Source organism: Hyla sarda, unplaced genomic scaffold, assembly GCF_029499605.1.
Source record: "Hyla sarda isolate aHylSar1 unplaced genomic scaffold, aHylSar1.hap1 scaffold_166, whole genome shotgun sequence".
Classification (NCBI taxonomy): Eukaryota; Metazoa; Chordata; class Amphibia; order Anura; family Hylidae; genus Hyla; species Hyla sarda.
Genome location: NW_026608298.1, coordinates 25,812 through 40,772, shown reverse-complemented (window position 1 = coordinate 40,772; position 14,961 = coordinate 25,812). Strand labels below are relative to the sequence as shown.

At 44.2% G+C, this 14,961-nt stretch overlaps 1 long non-coding RNA gene across 1 annotated transcript; it reads right to left on the bottom strand.

Moving 5' to 3' along the window:
* Positions 1-3,196: 3,196 nt before the first annotated feature.
* Positions 3,197-8,407, bottom strand: LOC130311710 (uncharacterized). Its single transcript, XR_008860016.1, has 2 exons — positions 8,326-8,407; positions 3,197-3,369 (listed from the first exon to the last, which is right to left on the bottom strand). It is a non-coding gene; the product is annotated as an uncharacterized LOC130311710 (long non-coding RNA).
* Between the last annotated feature and the right edge of the window lie 6,554 nt (positions 8,408-14,961).

Below are 14,961 nucleotides of genomic sequence, written 5' to 3'. Positions count from 1 at the left end.
TGTCCTCTGTTATCATCACTATGAGGTCACTAGTGATCTATTATATACACTACAGCTATTGTCCTCTGTTATCTCCTCTATGAGGTCACTAGTGATCTATTATATACACTACAGCTATTGTTCTGTTATCTCCTCTATGAGGTCACTAGTGATCTATTATATACACTACAGCTATTGTTCCTCTGTTATCTCCTCTATGAGGTCACTAGTGATCTATTATATACACTACAGCTATTGTCCTCTGTTATCTCCTCTATGAGGTCACTAGTGATCTATTATATACACTACAGCTATTGTTCTGTTATCTCCTCTATGAGGTCACTAGTGATCTATTATATACACTACAGCTATTGTCTCTGTTATCTCCTCTATGAGGTCACTAGTGATCTATTATATACACTACAGCTATTGTTCTGTTATCTCCTCTATGAGGTCACTAGTGATCTATTATATACACTACAGCTATTGTTCTCTGTTATCTCCTCTATGAGGTCACTAGTGATCTATTATATACACTACAGCTATTGTTCTGTTATCTCCTCTATGAGGTCACTAGTGATCTATTATATACACTACAGCTATTGTCCTCTGTTATCTCCTCTATGAGGTCACTAGTGATCTATTATATACACTACAGCTATTGTTCTCTGTTATCTCCTCTATGAGGTCACTAGTGATCTATTATATACACTACAGCTATTGTTCTGTTATCTCCTCTATGAGGTCACTAGTGATCTATTATATACACTACAGCTATTGTTCTGTTATCTCCTCTATGAGGTCACTAGTGATCTATTATATACACTACAGCTATTGTTCTGTTATCTCCTCTATGAGGTCACTAGTGATCTATTATATACACTTACAGCTATTGTTCTCTGTTATCTCCTTTATGAGGTCACTAGTGATCTATTATATACACTACAGCTATTGTTCTGTTATCTCCTCTATGAGGTCACTAGTGATCTATTATATACACTACAGCTATTGTTCTGTTATCTCCTCTATGAGGTCACTAGTGATCTATTATATACACTACAGCTATTGTTCTCTGTTATCTCCTCTATGAGGTCACTAGTGATCTATTATATACACTACAGTTATTGTTCTCTGTTATCTCCTCTATGAGGTCACTAGTGATCTATTATATACACTACAGCTATTGTTCTCTGTTATCTCCTCTATGAGGTCACTAGTGATCTATTATATACACTACAGCTATTGTTCTGTTATCTCCTCTATGAGGTCACTAGTGATCTATTATATACACTACAGCTATTGTTCTGTTATCTCCTCTATGAGGTCACTAGTGATCTATTATATACACTACAGCTATTGTTCTGTTATCTCCTCTATGAGGTCACTAGTGATCTATTATATACACTACAGCTATTGTTCTGTTATCTCCTGTATGAGGTCACTAGTGATCTATTATATACACTACAGCTATTGTTCTGTTATCTCCTCTATGAGGTCACTAGTGATCTATTATATACACTACAGCTATTGTTCTCTGTTATCTCCTCTATGAGGTCACTAGTGATCTATTATATACACTACAGCTATTGTCCTCTGTTATCTCCTCTATGAGGTCACTAGTGATCTATTATATACACTACAGCTATTGTTCTCCGTTATCTCCTCTATGAGGTCACTAGTGATCTATTATATACACTACAGCTATTGTTCTCTGTTATCTCCTCTATGAGGTCACTAGTGATCTATTATATACACTACAGCTATTGTTCTGTTATCTCCTCTATGAGGTCACTAGTGATCTATTATATACACTACAGCTATTGTTCTCTGTTATCTCCTCTATGAGGTCACTAGTGATCTATTATATACACTACAGCTATTGTTCTGTTATCTCCTCTATGAGGTCACTAGTGATCTATTATATACACTACAGCTATTGTCCTCTGTTATCACCTCTATGAGGTCACTAGTGATCTATTATATACACTACAGCTATTGTCCTCTGTTATCTCCTCTATGAGGTCACTAGTGATCTATTATATACACTACAGCTATTGTTCTCTGTTATCTCCTCTATGAGGTCACTAGTGATCTATTATATACACTACAGCTATTGTTCTCTGTTATCTCCTCTATGAGGTCACTAGTGATCTATTATATACACTACAGCTATTGTCCTCTGTTATCTCCTCTATGAGGTCACTAGTGATCTATTATATACACTACAGTTATTGTTCTGTTATCTCCTCTATGAGGTCACTAGTGATCTATTATATACACTACAGCTATTGTTCTGTTATCTCCTCTATGAGGTCACTAGTGATCTATTATATACACTACAGCTATTGTTCTCTGTTATCTCCTCTATGAGGTCACTAGTGATCTATTATATACACTACAGCTATTGTTCTCTGTTATCTCCTCTATGAGGTCACTAGTGATCTATTATATACACTACAGCTATTGTTCTCTGTTATCTCCTCTATGAGGTCACTAGTGATCTATTATATACACTACAGCTATTGTCCTCTGTTATCTCCTCTATGAGGTCACTAGTGATCTATTATATACACTACAGCTATTGTTCTCTGTTATCTCCTCTATGAGGTCACTAGTGATCTATTATATACTCTACAGCTATTGTTCTGTTATCTCCTCTATGAGGTCACTAGTGATCTATTATATACACTACAGCTATTGTCCTCTGTTATCTCCTCTATGAGGTCACTAGTGATCTATTATATACACTACAGCTATTGTTCTGTTATCTCCTCTATGAGGTCACTAGTGATCTATTATATACACTACAGCTATTGTTCTGTTATCTCCTCTATGAGGTCACTAGTGATCTATTATATACACTACAGCTATTGTTCTCTGTTATCTCCTCTATGAGGTCACTAGTGATCTATTATATACACTACAGCTATTGTCCTCTGTTATCTCCTCTATGAGGTCACTAGTGATCTATTATATACACTACAGCTATTGTTCTCTGTTATCACCTCTATGAGGTCACTAGTGATCTATTATATACACTACAGCTATTGTCCTCTGTTATCTCCTCTATGAGGTCACTAGTGATCTATTATATACACTACAGCTATTGTTCTCTGTTATCTCCTCTATGAGGTCACTAGTGATCTATTATATACACTACAGCTATTGTTCTCTGTTATCTCCTCTATGAGGTCACATGACCTTATTATAATCATCACTTACCGGTTTCGTTGTCGTCATCAAACTGCGGCAGCCTCTTGAGTTGGGGGAGGTTGGAGTGAGGGTCGTCCTGGAAGTTGTCCTTCTCTAGCGCCTCCAGCTGGCGGTTCAGACGTCGCTGCCGAGTGGCCGAGTCCAAGACCCTCCGCTGAGAGGGGTCATTGGAGCGCACTGGAGGGATCAGAAGAGTGTATCACACATGACTGGATTAGATACGTCACAGGAGAGGAAAAGATACAGAGGCTCAGCAGAAAGTGCACAAACACCACAATGTAACTCCAAGTCACTGACACTTGTGTGAGATCCCACTGTCCACTCAGGAAGAACACTGATTGATAATCAATGGAACATGGAACAGACAACACGTGGAAATTATAGGCAATTAGCAAGACACCCCCAATAAAGGAGTGGTTCTGCAGGTGGTGACCACAGACCACTTCTCAGTCACTATGCTTCCTGGCTGATGTTTTGGTCACTTTTGAATGCTGGCGGTGCTTTCACTCTAGTGTTAGCATGAGACGGAGTCTACAACCCACACAAGTGGCTCAGGTAGTGCAGCTCATCCAGGATGGCACATCAATGCGAGCTGTGACAAGAAGGTTTGCTGTGTCTCTCAGCGTAGTGTCCAGAGCATGGAGGCGCTACCAGGAGACAGGCCAGTACATCAGGAGACGTGGAGGAGGCCGTAGGAGGGCAACAACCCAGCAGCAGGACCGCTACCTCCGCCTTTGTGCAAGATGAAAGCAGGTTCACACTGAGCACATGTGACAGACATGACAGAGACTGGAGACGCCGTGGAGAACGTCCTGCTGCCTGCAACATCCTCCAGCATGATCAGTTTGGCGGTGGGTCAGTAATGGTGTGGGGTGGCATTTCTTTGGGGGGCTGCACAGCCCTCCATGTACTTGCCAGAGGTAGCCTGACTGCCATTAGGTACCGAGATGAGATCCTCAGACCCCTTGTGAGACCATATGCTGGTGTGGTTGGGTTCCTCCTAATACAAGACAATGCTAGACCTCATGTGTCTGGAGTGTGTCAGCAGTTCCTACAAGAGGAAGGCATTGATGCTATGGACTGGCCGCCCGTTCCCCTGAATCCGATTGAGCACATCTGGGACGTCTCGCTCCATCCACCACAGACTGTCCAGGAGTTGGCGGATGCTTTAGTCCAGGTCTGGGAGGACATCCCTCAGGAGACCATCCACCACCTCATCAGGAGCATGCCCAGGCGCTGTAGGAAGGTCATACGGGCACGTGGAGGCCACACACACTACTGAGCCTCATTGGGACTTGTATTAAGGACATTACATAAAGTTGGATCGGCCTGTAGACTCCATATCCAGACCTCCAGGGGTTAATGATTCCCATTGATCATTGTAATGCAACGTAAAGAGGAAAGGATTTCATACGATCATTCAGATCCAGGATCTGTTATCACAGGGTCACCTTCAGTTTATTGAGCAGTGTATAACACCCCATAAGCTTAGATACACAGCTGAGAAGACACTATCACATACAAGAGGATTAGATACACAGCCAAGCACACAATGCTACTCAATAGGCTTAGATACACAGCTCAGCAGACAGTATCACACAATAGGCTTGGATACATAGCTGAGCAGACAGTATCACACAATTAGCTTACATACGCAGCTCAGAAGTCAGAATTACACAATAGGATTGGATTCACAGCTGAGCAGACAGTATCACACAACAGCCTTAGATACACAGTTCAGCAGACAGTATCACACAATAGACAGATACACAGCTCAGCAGCCAGTATCACACACTAGACTTAGATACACAGTTCAGCAGCCAGTATCACACACTAGGGTTAGATACACAGCTCCGCAGCCAGTATCACACACTAGGCTTAGATACACAGTTCAGCAGACAGTATCACACACTAGGCTTAGATACATAGCTCAGCAGCCAGTATCACACACTAGGGTTAGATACACAGTTCAGCAGACAGTATCACACTCTAGGGTTAGATACACAGTTCAGCAGACAGTATCACACTAGGGTTAGATACACAGCTCAGCAGACAGTATCACACAACAGACTTAGATACACAGTTCAGCAGACAGTATCACACACTAGGCTTAGATACACAGCTCAGCAGCCAGTATCACACACTATGGTTAGATACACAGCTCCGCAGCCAGTATCACACACTATGGTTAGATACACAGCTCCGCAGCCAGTATCTCACACTAGGCTTAGATACACAGTTCAGCAGACAGTATCACACACTAGGCTTAGATACACAGTTCAGCAGCCAGTATCACACACTAGGGGTAGATACACAGCTCAGCAGACAGCATCACACACTAGGGTTAGATACACAGTTCAGCAGACAGTATCACACACTAGGCTTAGATACACAGTTCAGCAGAGAGTATCACACTAGGGTTAGATACACAGCTCAGCTGCCAGTATCACACTAGGGTTAGATACACAGTTCAGCAGACAGTATCACACTAGGGTTAGATACACAGCTCAGCATACAGTATCACACACTAGGGTTAGATACACAGCTCAGCAGACAGTATCACACACACTAGGGTTAGATACACAGCTCCGCAGACAGTATCACACACTAGGCTTAGATACACAGCTCAGCAGCCAGTATCACACACTAGGCTTAGATACACAGTTCAGCAGCCAGTATCACACACTAGGGTTAGATACACAGATCAGCAGACAGTATCACACCCTAGAGTTAGATACACAGCTCAGCAGACAGTATCACACACTAGGCTTAGATACACAGTTCAGCAGACAGTATCACACACTAGGCTTAGATACACAGTTCAGCAGCCAGTATCACACACTAGGGGTAGATACACAGCTCAGCAGACAGTATCACACATTAGGGTTAGATACACAGTTCAGCAGACAGTATCACACTAGGGTTAGATACACAGCTCAGCAGCCAGTATCACACACTAGGGTTAGATACACAGCTCAGCTGCCAGTATCACACTAGGGTTAGATACACAGCTCAGCTGCCAGTATCACACACTAGGGTTAGATACACAGTTCAGCAGACAGTATCACACTAGGGTTAGATACACAGCTCAGCATACAGTATCACACACTAGGCTTAGATACACAGTTCAGCAGACAGTATCACACTAGGGTTAGATACACAGTTCAGCAGACAGTATCACACACTAGGGTTAGATACACAGTTCAGCAGACAGTATCACACACTAGGGGTAGATACACAGCTCAGCAGACAGTATCACACTAGGGTTAGATACACAGTTCAGCAGACAGTATCACACACTAGGGTTAGATACACAGTTCAGCAGACAGTATCACACACTAGGCTTAGATACACAGCTCAGCAGACAGTATCACACACTAGGGTTAGATACACAGCTCCGCAGCTAGTATCTCACACTAGGGTTAGATACACAGTTCAGCAGACAGTATCACCCACTAGGCTTAGATACACAGCTCAGCAGACAGTATCACACTAGGGTTAGATACACAGCTCAGCATACAGTATCACACACTAGGGTTAGATACACAGTTCAGCAGACAGTATCACACTAGGGTTAGATACACAGCTCAGCAGACAGTATCACACACTAGGGTTAGATACACAGTTCAGCAGACAGTATCACACACTAGGCTTAGATACACAGTTCAGCAGACAGTATCACACTAGGGTTAGATACACAGCTCAGCATACAGTATCACACACTAGGGTTAGATACACAGTTCAGCAGACAGTATCACACTAGGGTTAGATACACAGCTCAGCAGACAGTATCACACACTAGGGTTAGATACACAGTTCAGCAGACAGTATCACACACTAGGCTTAGATACACAGTTCAGCAGACAGTATCACACAAGGGTTAGATACACAGCTCAGCAGACAGTATCACACACTAGGCTTAGATACACAGTTCAGCAGACAGTATCACACTAGGGTTAGATACACAGCTCAGCTGCCAGTATCACACTAGGGTTAGATACACAGTTCAGCAGACAGTATCACACACTAGGGTTAGATACACAGTTCAGCAGACAGTATCACACACTAGGCTTAGATACACAGTTCAGCAGACAGTATCACACTAGGGTTAGATACACAGCTCAGCTGCCAGTATCACACTAGGGTTAGATACACAGTTCAGCAGACAGTATCACACTAGGGTTAGATACACAGTTCAGCAGACAGTATCACACACTAGGCTTAGATACACAGCTCAGCAGACAGTATCACACACTGAACTTAGATACACAGTTCAGCAGACAGTATCACACACTAGGGTTAGATACACAGCTCCGCAGCCAGTATCTCACACTAGGGTTAGATACACAGCTCAGCAGCCAGTATCACACACTAGGGTTAGATACACAGCTCCGCAGCCAGTATCTCACACTAGGGTTAGATACACAGCTCCGCAGCCAGTATCTCACACTAGGGTTAGATACACAGCTCAGCAGACAGTATCACACACTAGGCTTAGATACACAGCTCAGCAGACAGTATCACACACTGAACTTAGATACATAGCTCAGCAGACAGTATCACACACTAGGGTTAGATACACAGCTCCGCAGCCAGTATCTCACACTAGGGTTAGATACACAGCTCAGCAGACAGTATCACACACTAGGGGTAGATACACAGCTCAGCAGCCAGTATCACACACTAGGGTTAGATACACAGTTCAGCAGACAGTATCACACACTAGACTTAGATACACAGTTCAGCAGACAGTATCACACACTAGACTTAGATACACAGTTCAGCAGACAGTATCACACAGTAGACTTAGATACACAGTTCAGCAGCCAGTATCACACACTAGGGTTAGATACACAGCTCCGCAGCCAGTATCTCACACTCGGGTTAGATACACAGCTCAACAGACAGTATCACACACTAGGGTTAGATACACAGTTCAGCAGACAGTATCACATACTAGGCTTAGATACACAGCTCAGCTGCCAGTATCACACACTAGGTTTAGATACACAGTTCAGCAGACAGTATCACCCACTAGGCTTAGATACACTATACAGATCGGTCAGAACACGGCGAGGACTGTATTGTGGAGCAGTTTTCTGAAGGAGTATCACACATCGGGGGCTCAGATACCTCACTCGTCATGTGACTCTATTAATACCGGGGCAGGTTGTACCCGGAGGCGGCCCACGTGTCGCCCCCTGCCGGTACCGGCCTCACCTGAGGGTTTTTTCTCCAGCATGACGTTTATCGGAGCTCACCGACTCCCGGTACCGGTACCGAAAACCGCGCGTGCGCAAAGCGAGCTCTCCCTGCACAATAAGACGCGCATGCTCGGGAGTAGGAAAGTGACGTGCGTGACGTGAATGCGCAAGAAAAAAAAAAAAAAACACTCTACGCATGCGTGTTGATTGGCAGGCGCTTTTGTTGACGATGCGTGATTCAGCCACTGGAGGGCAGCAAAGACCGAGCAAAGCCTGTGGCCGGGAATTATGGGTCTTTGGCAGTGGTCTCCTAACTGTGGTCCTCCAGCTTTTGCAAAACTACAACTCCCAGCATTCCTGGAGAGTGAACGGCTGTCTGGTCATGCTGGGAGTTGTAGTTTTGCGACAGCTGGGGACACCCCGTTTCTATGCAGGACACTTTACAGTTAAAGGTACATATTTACGTTTTTCTGTAGGTCCATACGATTACAGCGATCCCCAATTTATATAGGTTTGGTTTTATTTGACTACTTTTCGTGAGACAATTAGTATACATCGAATCCCCCTCTTCTGACGTCAATATCTTTCTTATTTTCTGTATACGGGGATGTGCGCGGGTCATGTTTTGGCGCCTTGATCTGTCGTTTTTTTTCCGCTATCATTTTTGTTTTTGATGGGACTTTTTAATCACTTTTTTTAGGTTATACAAAGTGACCAAAAATACGCAATTCTGGACATTTTGGTATTTTTTTATGTATACGCCATTGACTGTGCGGTCTAAATCACGTTATATTTCTATAGTTCGGACGTTTACCCGCGCGGTGACGCCGCATATTTTATATGTTTCACGATTTTATTTAACAGGAGAAGAGGGGGGGGAGGGGGTGATATAAACTTTTATTAGTGAAGGGGTTAAAGAAGATGTCCGGCGCTAAGTAATGTATCCCCCATCTTCTGGGACCCCCGCGATCTCCCGTATGGGGCCCCCTCCGGCTGAGCTGCTGTGTATGACGGTTCGCGTACAGCAGGTCAGCTGGTATAAACACGCCCCCTCCATTCATCCCTATGGGAGAGGCGGAGACACAACGTGTCTCCGCCTCTCCCATAGAGATGAATGGAGGGGGGCGTGTTTATACCAGCTGACGTGCTGGGTACCAAACGCGCTCTAGCAGCGCAGAGCGGGGACCCCTTACGGGAGATCTTGGGGGTCCCAGCGGTCGGACACCCTGTAATCAGACATTTCTAAGCACTGGACATCTTCTTTAACCCCTTAACGACATAGGGCGTAAATGTACGTCCTGGTGCCCAACGCACCAGGACATACATTTACGTCCTATACACGACACGAGCATTGGAGCGGTATTGGACCGCTATCAGCAGCCAGGGACCCCGCGGGTAATGACAGACATCAGCGATTGCGCTGATGTCCGCCATTAACCCCTTAAGGACCAGACCAATTGTATTTTTGCGTTTTCGTTTTTTTTTCCTCCTCATAACTCTCTTATATTTCCATCCACAGACCCGTATGAGGTTTTGGGTTTTTTTTGCGTCACCAATTGTACTTTGTAATGAAATCGCTTATTTTACCATAAAATGTACGGCGCAAACCGAAAAATATTATTTATGTGGGAAAATTGAAAAGAAAACCGCAATTTAGCTAATTTTGGAAGGTTTTTGTTTTCACGCCATACACTTTCCGGTAAAAATGACGTTTTCTTTATTCTGGCGGTCAATACGATTATAATGATCCCCATCTTATTCGCTTTTCTATAATTTTATCGCTTAAAAAAAATCTCAAACTATTTTAACAAAATTTGTATGTTATGCTTGAAATTGCCCTATTTTGACCACCTATAACTTTCTCATTTTTCCGTATATGGTGCGGTATGAGGGCTCATATTTTGCGCCATGATCTGTAGTTTTTATCAGTATCACTTTTGCTTAGGTTTTACTTTTTATTAACTTTTTTATATATTTTTTTTTTTTGGAATAAAATGTGACAAAAAAGCAGCAATTTTGGACTTTTTTTTACGTTTACGCCGTTCACCATACGGGATGATTAACCATATATTTTAATAGTTCAGGCTTTTATGCATGCAGCGATACCAAATATGTGTATTTTTTTTTTATTACGCTTTTTTGAGGTAAAATTGGAAAAATGTACGTTTTTCTTTTTTATTGGGGGAGGGGATTTTTCAATTTTGAAAACTTATTTTACATTTTTAAACGTAATTTTTTTAAATTTTTTTTTCTTTTTTTTTTACACTTTTTATGTCCCCATAGGGGACTATTCATTGCAATCAGTTGATTGCTAATACTGTTTAGTGCTATGTATAGGGTATCGCGCTGATCAGTATTATCGGTGATCGTCTGCTCGATCTCAGACCAGAGCAGAAGACCCCGGGAGACGGCCGGAGCCAGGTGAGGGGAGCTCCGGCCGCCATGCTGAATGATGGGATCCCCGCGGCAGCGCCGCGGGCGATCCGATCATCCATGCAAAGTACCGCACTGCTGCAGATGCCGTGATCTGTATTGATCACGGCATCTGAGGGGTTAATGGCGGACATCCGCACGATTGCGGATGTCCGCCATTACTGGCGGGTCCCTGGCTGCTGATAGCAGCCGTGACCTGCCGGGCTTGACGCGAGCACCGCTCTGGTGCTCGCGATCATGGTGGTGCGTAAATGTACGTCATGGTGCGTTAGGTACCACGACGTACATTTACGTCCATTGTCGTTAAGGGGTTAAAGTGGTACTCCGGTGGAAAGCGTTCTTTTTTATTTATTTTATTTTATTTTTTAAATCAACTGGTGCCAGAAAGTTAAACACATTTGTAAATTACTTCTATTACAAAAAAAATCTTAATCCTTCCAGTACTTATTAGCTGCTGAATACTATAGAGGAAATTCTTAACTATTTTGGAACACAGAGCTCTCTGCTGACATCATGAACCACAGTGTTCTCTGCTGACACCTCTGTCCATTTTAAGAACTGTCCAGAGTAGGAGAAAATCCCCATAGAAAACATATGCTGCTCTGGATAGTTCCTAAAATGGACAGAGATGTCAGCAGAGAGCACTGTGCTCGTGAGGTCAGCAGAGAGCACTGTGCTCGTGAGGTCAGCAGAGAGCTTGGTGTTCCAAAATAGTTAAGAATTTCCTCTGTAGTATTCAGCAGCTAATAAGTACTGGAAGGATTAAGATTTTTTTTAATAGAAGTCATTTACAAATCTGTTTAACTTTCTGGCACCAGTTGATTTAACAAAAAAAAAAAAAAAAAGTTTTCCACCGGAGTACCCCTTTAACCACTTAAGGACCTAGGGCGTATGGATACGCCTTGACGTCCTGGTACTTAAGGACCCAGGGCGTATCCATACGCCCGTGGGAATTTCGGTCCCCACCGCGCGCCAGGCGGGGACCGGGCCGGGGTGACTGCTGATATCAATCAGCAGGCACCCCGTGCAAATGCCCAGGGGGGTCATCAGACCCCCCCCCGTCGGCGATCGGCGCAAATCGCAAGTGAATTCACACTTGCGATTTGCGCCGATTCCGGGTCATACGGGTCTATTGTGACCCGGTGACCCGGAATAGAAGGGGGATCGCGGTTGTCCAAGACACCCACGATCCCCCTGTAGGCATAGGAGTGAGGTGGCAGGGTTGCCACCCCTCCTATCCCTGCTATTGGTCTGCTATTGATCGTCAGAAGCGACGACCAATAGCAGACCGGGGGCGGGGGGGTTAACTTTCGTTTTCCCCGTTCTGCCCTCCCACAATAGGCGGGGCAGAACGGGGAACCGAAGGGGACCGGGCGCCGACGTCCACTTACCCGTCCGGAGGCTGCGGCGACGTTGATCGGCGGGCGGCGTCACGTGCGTCAGAAGAGGACGGCTGCCGGGATCCTACGGAAGCCGGTAAGTAGATCTGGAGGGCTACAGTCTGAGACCGTGGTCTCTAACTGTAGCCCTCCAGATGTTGCAAAACTACAACTCCCAGCATGCCCAGACAGCTGTTTGGGCATGCTGGAATATGTAGTTTTGCAACAGCTGGAGGGCTGCAGTTTGAGACCACTATACAGTGGTCTCTAAACTATATCCCTCCAGATGTTGCAAAACTACAACTCCTAGCATGCCCACATAGCTGTTTGTTGTCTGGACATGCTGGGAGTTGTAGTTTTGTAACATCTGGAGGTCCACAGTTTGGAGATCACTGTGCAGTGGTCTAAAAACTGTAGCTCTCCAGATGTTGCAAAACTGCAATTCCCAGCATGCCCAGAAAGCAAACAGCTGTCTCGGCATGCTGGGAGTTGTAGTTGGGTACCTCCAGCTATTGCATAACTACATCTCCCAGCATGCCCTTCGGTGATTAGTACATGCTGGGAGTTGTAGTTTTGCAACAGCTGGAGGCACACTGGTTGGAAAATATTGAGTTAGGTAACAGAACCTAACTGAAGGTTTTCCAACCAGTGTGCCTCCAGCTGTTGCAAAACTACAACTCCCAGCATGCACGGTCTGTCAGTACATGCTGGGAGTTGTAGTTTTGAAACAGCTGGAGGTTTGCCCCCCCATGTGAACGTACAGGGTACATTCACATAGGCGGGTTTACAGTAAATTTCCTGCTTCAAGTTTGGGCTGCGGAAAATTCTTTGCCGCAGTGCAAACTCCTAGCGGGAAATTCACCGTAACCCGCCAGTGTGAATGTACCCTAAAAACACTACACTACACTAACACCTAATAAATGGTAAAACACAACATATACACCCCTTACACTGCCCCCCCCCCCCCCCAATAAACAATTTAGAACGTCTTGTACGGCAGGATTTCCAAAACGGAGCCTCCAGCTGTTGCAAAACAACAACTCCCAGCATTTCTGGGCAGCCACTGACTGTCCAGGCATGCTGGGAGTTTAGCAACAGCTGGAGGCACCCTGTTTGGGAATCACTGGCGTAGAATACCCCTATGTCCACCCCTATGCAATCCCTAATTTAGTCCTCAAATGCGCATGGTGCTCTCTTACTTCGGAGCCCTGTCGTATTTCAAGGCAACAGTTTAGGGCCACATATGGGGTATCTCTGTACTCGGGAGAAATTACACTACAAATTTTGGGGGGCTTTTTTTCCTTTTACCGCTTGTGAAAAGGAAAAATTGGGGGCTACAACAGCCTGTTAGTGTAAAAATGTTTTATTTTTTTACACTAACATGCTGGTGTTGCCCCATACTTTTTATTTCCACAAGCGGTAAAAGGTAAAAAAGACCCCCAAAATTTGTAACGCAATTTCTCCTGAGTACAGAAATACCCCAGATGTGAGCGTAAAATGTTCTGCGGACGCACAACAAGGCTCAGGAGTGAGAGTGCACCATGTACATTTGAGGCCTAAATTGGTGATTTGCACAGGGGTGGCTGATTTTACAGCGGTTCTGACAAACGCAAAAAAAAAAAAAATACCCATTTTGGAAACTACACCCCTCACCGAACGTGACAAGGGGTATAGTGAGCCTGAACACCCCACAGGTGTTTGACGAATTTTCATTAAAGTTGGATGGGAAAATGAAAAAAATTATATTTTTTCACTAAAATGCTGGTGTTACCCTAAATTTTTCATTTTCACATCGGGAAATAGGAAAAAAGCCCCCCCAAATTTGTAAACCCATCTCTTCTGAGTAAGAACATACCCCATATGTAAATTTAAAGTGCTCTGCGGGCGAACTACAATGCTCAGAAGAGAAGGAGCGCCATTCGGATTTTGTAGAGAAAATTTGTCCGGAATTGAAGGCCACATGTGTTTACAAAGCCCCCATAGTGCCAGAACAATGGACCCCCGACACATGTGACCCCATTTTGGAAACTACACCCCTCACGTAATGTAATAAGGGGTACATTGAGAATTTACGCCCCACAGATGTCTGACAGATTTTTGGAACAGTGGTCCGTAAAAATGAAAAATAAACTTTTTCATTTGCACAGCCCACTGTTCCAAAGTTCTGTGGGGTGTAAATACTCACTGCACCCCTTATTAAATTCTGTGAGGGGTGTAGTTTCCAAAATGGGGTCACATGTGGGGGGTTCCACTGTTCTGGCACCACGGGGGGCTTTGTAAATGCACATGGCCCCTGACTACCATTCCAAACTAATTCTCTTTCCAAAAGCTCAATGGCGCTCCTCCTCTTCTGAGCATTGTAGTTCGCCAGCAGAGCATTTTACGTCCTAACATGGGGTATTTCCATACTCAGAAGAAATGGGGTTACACAATTTGGGGGTCATTTTCTCCTATTACCCCTTGTAAAAATGTAAAATTTTGGGGAAAAACTGCATTTTAGTAAAAAAAAAAAAATTTTTCATTTACACATCCAACTTTAACGAAAAGTCGTCAAACACCTGTGGGGTGTTAAGGCTCAGCGGACCCCTTGTTACGTTCCTTGAGGGGTGTAGTTTCCAAAATAGTATGCCATGTGGGTATTTTTTGCTGTTCTGGCACCACAGGGGCTTCCTAAATGCGACATGCCCCCAAAAAACCATTTCAGCAAAAGTTGCTTTCAAAAAGCCAAATGTGACTCCTTCTCTTCTGAGCAT